We start from the raw sequence: 8,210 nt of genomic DNA, 5'->3' as shown, positions 1-8,210 counted from the left end.
ACCTAATGCTGACAAGAATAATATATGTATTTAAATGGGTTGCTTGATTTCCATGCCATGGCATAGGAATTAAGGAACATGGATAGCTTGGTGGTCTGTGGACTGGCCAGGAGAGCCAAAGGCGTGATTTGATTCCTGGTCCAAGGGAAGATTCTCCATCGCAATTTTTGTGAAGATTCATAGTTGCTGAAACTGTTACTACAAGCCTATGTGAATATATATATATGTTAAGCAAATAATGAAATGCCATTCTGAACCTTTGGGCTTGTCTACTGAAGTTCACTCATGCATTCAAATAATAAAGATAAAACGGTTGTCTGAAGTACATTAAATCCAATTACATTGGACAAAATGCTATGATTCTCATTGGTAGACAGTGCCATTGGGAGAGAACTGGAAAAGGAATGCCTAGGCAAGTTTGATGGCCATGTGGAAAAATTTATTTAAAAACAATGATTAATATATGATGTTGTCTATTAAATTTTACTGTTCTATTTATTTCATTCATCAGTAATTAATCAAATTCTGTCCAACAAAATCAGTGTTGATAAAGATTATGAGACTAAAATATAATACTTATCCAATTCATTTATGTATAGGCAAATCACTAGCTTATGCCGTGTCTAAACTTAGTGCTTATTCCGCATACCAGCCACTAAAAGTGCTATCTCATAATTAAAATAGAAATAACATGCAACTTATGACATCAAACTGCTCTGTGCCTTTATACTCAGCCGTAAGAAATTTTAGCCACCTCACCTTGGCCTTCTCAAAAAAAAAACCATGGCCTAATTAAATGTTCTGGAGTAAAAGCTTTTGGAGTGGTTGTATGCCTTGAGAAAATTTAAACCAAAACCATGCATTAAAATCACCGATCGGAGTTGAAATCACTGTACACTATTAAAAAATCCTCACTCCATTAAATTCCATCCACTAGCTGGAATACCAATGCAGTGACTACTTAAGTAGCCCATTTTTCAAATAGTTTGGGGCCCATGGAAGGACCCAAGTTTTGTTTTAAATATTTGTTTTTATAACCTTGACTATGCAGAGTAGAATGCAGATACCTAATATTTGAATCCATTACTAATGTAATTTGAGGCAGACCTAAGCACAGGCAGTGGCAACCTACAATGTAAACCTCTAGCAATTAGCAAATTAATAAAGTAATTAGCTTCAATAATAATAGCAGACTTATAAACTGTTTCTTTACAATTTATTTCGAAAAAATTAACTTAGTTCCATTTTTCACTGATTATTTCAATGTGTAGAAAAAGCAGGTATTTGAAAATTAATTCATTTAATGTAAATGCACATAAATTTTGTTTACTTCCCATCTTAAAAGTGAGCTATGTATTTAAACCATCCACTAAACTCTGTTTTCATTGGAGCAGAACCCCTAAGACCCCACTTAGCAGGCACACATCACAGGATGAGCCTATGACCTCGTTTATCATATATTATATGTTTTTTATTAATGTTGAAAATTACATTGATTAGAAAACAAAATATAAGTATGAGCGCCACCTTCCTTCAACCACTGAATGGTGCTTAAACTACCAACTAGTTTGTTTATATGGCTGCTCATTATTAAATCCTCTGCAATTAACTAACCAATCACTGGCAAGAGAGTCATTAATTCTGAATAATTTCAATAAATGCTCAGTATTGCAAACTCTCAGGGGAATGAAGGCATTAATACAGATATATCACCAAAAAACTGACTAATAATGTAAATTTAGACAGATTAGCATTGTGTCACTCACAGGACTTCATATTCACTCATCCAACAGCCATGCATGTACACTTTGAGATTAGAAAAATATACAAATAACAACATGAAAATGAAAGAGGTTCTTTAAACTATTGTTGAAAGAGATCATGCCTACCCACCAGCTTTTCCCCTTAAAATCTTGAAGGAACACATTTTCAGGGGGTAAGAATACAGAACCCTCATTCATATTCAATAAATAAAATACACCAAGAATAATTGTTCTACCTATACAGAAAATATTTTAGCACAATAATTACAAAAGTGCTAGATACACTTTGGACCGGTCATAAGTTTGCTCATACTTTCTATTCTAATAATGAGATAACACTTGTCCCCGCCAGTTAATAGGCATAGGACTGAGTTTAAACAACTATTGAAGAGGGGCCAGGAAAGATGTTGAAATTGTGATCGAATTATTGTGAAATGTTGAGAACTCCAATTTGTATTTTCACTGCAATCCTTGGTCACATTAAGTGTGATGATAAAACACCACTTTTTCCCAAAATGTAAATAGATTTATGCACAAGATATAAACTCCAAGGGTTGATTGGCCATGGGAATTGCATCTGGCAATTCTGTCTTCGTGTGGATGATGCTTCAATAATGAATAGCAAATCTATTTGCAAAGTTGTTTAAAGGCTCATTCATAGTGTATTTCTAATGAAACATTGGGCGTTAATGTCTTCTTCCAAACATTATTGATGCTACAGTAATTGCAATGCATTCCAAACGATACCCCACACATCAACTCTAGGAATTTCACCTTGTCTTTTGAAGTATTAAAAAATTCCTCCTCAAGGACTCATTTCACACACAACAGATTGTTAAGAAATGAAACAAATTACAAAATGGTTATTAAAAAATTACAACAACTTAGAAGAGTCTATCCCTGCTTTCCTGACTGCGATTCCATGGGATCACACAAGTCTCCTTGGAATTAAAACAAAGGCACAGAGTATATTTGCGACACTAACCTTGTTGCTTATGGGCACATAACATAAATGGCCTAACTGTTAAAATTTACACAGCCAATGAAAACTCAGTGTTCATCAATTTTATGAAGAGAAGGGCATTTTTAATCACAGAGTCAAATAAAATAGTCCACTATGTACAGTGATGCCATATTTATTATGAACCAAAAAAAGGAAAATTGAGACAAATTTAACGACTAACTGTTTTAGTATGATAGTAAATTGTGATGGAGTGTGTCTATCTTAGCACGGATATTACTCGTAGAAAAGGAAGGGAAACAAAGCAGAAACAATACACTTTAAGTGGTTTTTTCAATCTCATTGATTTTCTGATGGCTCAAAAATCCTTCTTTATTAAGGAAATGGTCTGTTGCCATCATTGATTATGTGTATACAACAATGCTTTGATTAATTAAATTTTTACACTTTCTTTCATTGTTAAACAATTGTACAAAAAATATACCAAAAACAATCTAGTCTAGATTGTTACCTCTACAGTAAATCAAGGTGCATTAGGTGGTACTTCAGCTTTTAAATATAAGGGAAGAAGAGAATTATGGATAATCACCACCTAGGTCTACTGGACTCTAAGTATGATAATTAAGATAATATAACTCTATCAGCATACAGATGGCACATTTATGTTTACTTTGCAAGATTAACACAGTTAAAATCATGTCTTACCTCAACGAGAAAGAGAATTGACTTGAATTGATTCCCCTCTCCTCTCTATTTATAAACACCCAGGACTTAATAAAAAGGACTTGCTCCCACAATAATGTCACATTACATATTTAAAACATTTATGGGTAATCCCAACTGAGTCCCGACCAAAACAAACAGTCGTGATTATTACAGAAAATTTGAAATGCTTGAGGTAGGCATCGGCTCGTGAAATTTTGCAATAAAAATGTAACACATAAGTAATATGTAATAAGGTCCTTAATGTTCCATGGGATACCCGTAATCCGTGGCACACACTTAAATCTAGCCGTTTCACAATGAACAGGACATTATTTTCAGGCAGTATGACCTACTTCGAGACCAACATATGTATCACAGGTATAATAGCCTGCATATAGTGCCTGCATAATTACTTATAAATATCTCTCGCAATATATTTTGAACTTAGAGATTAGATAAATGTTTCCAATTTCTTCGCTTGCATTTATGAAAAGAAGCACTAAAGTCTAATATGTAAATGGTGCGATACTTACAGTTAGGAAATAACATTTCCAATTAGCCTTCCTTCAGCTGCGACGGAATAAACAGGTAACCCAAAATCAGCATTTCTCACGAGACGCATTGAGCATATTCTTAGATAAAATACGCACAATGTCAGTAATAGGAACTGAAAAACTAGCGCAAAAGAAAGAAGGCTGAATGAGTTATGAGCTAAGTAGAACAATAAGGTAGTTGAAGGTTGCGCGTAATAGTAGGACAACAAATTACCTTGAGACACGTCGTTTGAGCTGATAGCAACATAAGTTCAGCCACGATATGCTTACCACAAATCACCAGTAAATACAGTTGACTTGAATGTGTCCGGCAGTCAGTCACAACTTGGTACTTTAGTTCCAATTGTTTCTATCCCAAAATTCAATTCAAATAAAAACAAATGAAAAACGACGCAGCAGACGACGCTAAGTGGCGCCAAGAAACGAGGATTTCATCCATATGAAAACCGAAGTATTCAAATTAACTCACAAGTTCGACCAAAAGCTGTCGTTTAAACTTTTTAAGAAGTTCCAGATTAAAATAAGAAGTTATGCGGACATATGCAGTTATTCCCTGGCGTAGGCATTCCATGTTTGAACTCTAACGATGACAATATCGTCATCGGTACAATTGAATCGCATGTCATTCATCGCTTATGTCTACAAATGGCGTCAGTAACTCCTAACTACTTTAGGCCGAAAAAGAGGGATACCTTCAATTATATAAATATCGATTAGTAGAAAAAAAATACTCACAATACCAGTTTAAATTATGTATTCGTAATAAAAATTCACAAATCTATACTGTTTTGGGATCACCGCTTGGAACTATTCGGCTACACTAAAATGTTTAAGATGAATCAACTGATTGAGATGCTTTTTTAATGATCGAGGGACTGCCTAACCAATTTAATCGTTCTTAGAGTAAAGTCTTTCACTGGGGACGGATGGCGTTAGTATATGCCGGTAGTGACGCTGCCGAGATCAAAGGAAATGGTCAAGGTCAAAGTTGAGAAATCGAGTTTGGATCAAAACTTGAATATCATGGCTCGATCTACATTTCTTTGACCTTTGAATATTCAAACTCGATTTCCGATTTTAATAGAAATCGGTTTTCCCATCACTAGGTCCAAAATGATGTAGGAGACAATATCATTCTGCTTGCGCAGGAAAGCAAGCAGTTCTTCCTTCCAGCCGCATTTTAGAAAGGACCCTATCATGGGCGTACACAGCGAGGGGCAGGAGGGGGCAGCTGCCTCCAAGATGCAAGTATCGCAAATATCTTTATAGAAAATAATATTTTTTCAAGCAAATAATTTAAAAACTAATAAAGAGCTGTCACAGTTTCCTTAAAATGTTGGTTTCATTCACCTTTTCCATGCTTAAATCTTACCTATTGTTGTATCCAGGGTGGTAGCCCTGTCCCAAGGATAAGACATGTGAGGACGGGGCACGCCCGGCAGTTGTTGGCGGGACTACGCCATGCGTTGTATCGTGCATAGCCCAGAATTAAAAGTTTATTTCCTAATGGACTCTTGTGTTTTCCTGCAATAGAACAATTTGGCGACGAGGACGGGATATTTGGAGTCCGATACTGTCGTGGGTTATGTGTCGTGTGGTTGAGGCTTTACGTGAGTTTCGGAAAAAAAAAACTGATCGGTCGACCGCGCCTGTGGTACGTGCCATTCTGTATCTTCACGGACCTATTGCCTAAATATGAGTATAGGAGTTTTTGATCAAAGTGTCGAGAGCATCTCGACCTACCTTCTGCGCCTAAACAGCTATATGAGGACATTACGTCCTCCTGTTGAGGATCTCGGCAAGAAGGATTTCTTAATTGGTCACATAGGAGGGGCAGCATTGGAGAAGCTAGCTGTGAATCTTCACCCTCTCACACCGGACCAGCTGACTTACGAACAATTAGTGGAGGAGCTTAAGACCATATTTACACCGGTGCGCTTCTTTCGTGCTGAGAGGCTGATCTTTCAACGTCGTGTTCGAGAACCCAATGAAAGTTTTTCGGAGTATGCCCTGGCGTTAAAGAAGTTGGCTGCCACCTGTGATTTTGGGAACAGTATGGAAGATAGATTAATTGACCAATTTCTGTATGGTCTTAATAGTGAAGAAATAACCACTAAATTGGCTGGCGAAAATGTTCCTTTTAAGAGATTCGTGGCCAAAGCGTGCTATATGGAAGGATCTGCGGAATACGCCAAAAGCACTGGGGATAGTCCTGCCTCAGTTTCGGTAATTAATAAGAGATCTCAACCTCACTGTAAGCCATTATCACCAAAGAACATTGTGAAATGTTTTAATTGTGGAGGGCCTCACTATGCTAACTCATGTGACAAGCCTTTGAAGTGTACCCATTGTGGCAAGGACGGGCATTCAGTGAAATTCTGCCGTCAAAAGAGTAAAGATAAGTTCAAAATGAAAAAGATGGTAAAATCCGTGCTAGAACAGACACCAGAGGAATCTAGTGACGAAGACTGCCACAGGTATGTGGGGTTGTTGCAGTTGCATCAAGTGCAGGGAACCCAACGAAATCGGCGCACGTTGACTGTTCAGATTAATGGTGCACCTGTAACTATGCAAATAGATTCGGCCGCAGATGCATCCTGTGTAGGAGAAGATATTTATAAGAAACATTTAAGCCACTTGAAGTTGACGCCCACCTCTAGGTTATACAATTGTTCCAGTGCCCCCTTATCATTACTCGGCGAATGTCAGGTTAATGTTATGTTTGAAGGAATTGAATATGTGTTACCTCTGGTTGTGCACAAAGGGAAGTTTCATTGCTTGATGGGTCTTCCGTGGCTAGAAGTGCTTCCTATAAATTGGTACAGTCTTTTTCCAAAGAAAGCTGTAAATGTGGTTGCCAATGGTAAAACTGTGTTAGAGGATCTTAAGAAAGAGTTCCCTTCTGTATTCTCTGGAAAGCCTGGGCTAATCAAGGGTTATGTCGCCCAGATTGTATTGAAACCAGATTCTGTACCAGTTTTTGTATCTCATAGACAAGTGCCTATTCCATTGCGAGACAAGGTAAGAAAAGAGTTGGAAAAAATGGTTGAACAAGGGATTTTGGAGCCCACGACCAACACACAGTGGGGTACTCCAATTGTAGTGGTCCCGAAATCCAATGGCGAGGTGAGAATCTGTGGGGATTACAGTTGTTCAGTAAACCGTTGTCTGAGTATGGATCATTACCCACTACCACTGATAGACGATTTGTCTTTACTAAAAGGTGAGTGTTTCTGTAAAATTGATCTTTCTCAGGCATATCTACAGTTAGCCGTTGGTAAAGAATCACAATCTATATTAACTTTGAGCACCCATGTAGGTTGTTTTAAAGTAAAGAGAATGCTGTATGGGATAGCTTCTGCGCCCGCTATTTTCCAGCAAACCGTTGAAAAAATCTTACAGGGTATTCCTAACTTATTTGTGTATCTTGATGATATTCTTATTTATGCTGAAAATTGGTGTGACTGTTCCTCTGTTTTAAAACAGGTATTAGGGCGATTGGCCCAACATAACATTGTCATTAACGTACCTAAGTGTGAATTTTTTGTTAACAGAGTCATATTTTTAGGTCATGTGCTAGATTCTCATGGGTTACATGTTGAAGAATCTAAGGTTAAGGCTATTGTGAATATGGGTGCGCCTTCAAATGTGTCTGAGTTGAGTAGTTTCCTAGGAGCTGTCAAATTCTATTATAAATTCCTCCCAGATGCATCTACTTTTATGGAACCCTTAAATAAACTATTGAAGAAAGATTTCCCTTGGTCTTGGGGTAAAGAACAAAAGGAAGCCTTTGCAAAATGTAAGACAGCCCTTAGTAGTAGCCAGGTACTTATTCCTTATTCCCTTAAGTTACCTATTAGACTAACTTGTGATGCCTCTCAAGTTGGGGCTGGGGCAGTTCTATCTCACATTCTCCCTTCAGGGGAAGAGCGCCCAGTGGGCTTTGCCTCAAAAACTTTTACCTCCACCGAACGCAATTATGCTCAAGTGGAGAGAGAGGCTGCAGCAGTAATTTTTGGTGTCACCCATTTTAACAAATTTCTTTGGGGGAGAGAATTTGAACTGGTTACTGACCACAGTTCTCTCACAATAATTTTTGGGTCAAAGACTGGTGTCAAGCCCCTCGCTGCTGCACGTCTTCAGCGTTGGGCAGTATTACTGCATGGCTACAGATTTAAGATTGTGTATAAAAAAGGGATAAATATCCCTCATGCTGATGTTTTAAGC

The sequence above is a fragment of the Ischnura elegans genome, chromosome 9, assembly GCF_921293095.1.
Source record: "Ischnura elegans chromosome 9, ioIscEleg1.1, whole genome shotgun sequence".
Classification (NCBI taxonomy): domain Eukaryota; kingdom Metazoa; phylum Arthropoda; class Insecta; order Odonata; family Coenagrionidae; genus Ischnura; species Ischnura elegans.
The sequence above is the reverse complement of the archived record's forward strand: the minus strand, read 5'-3'. Positions refer to the sequence as shown.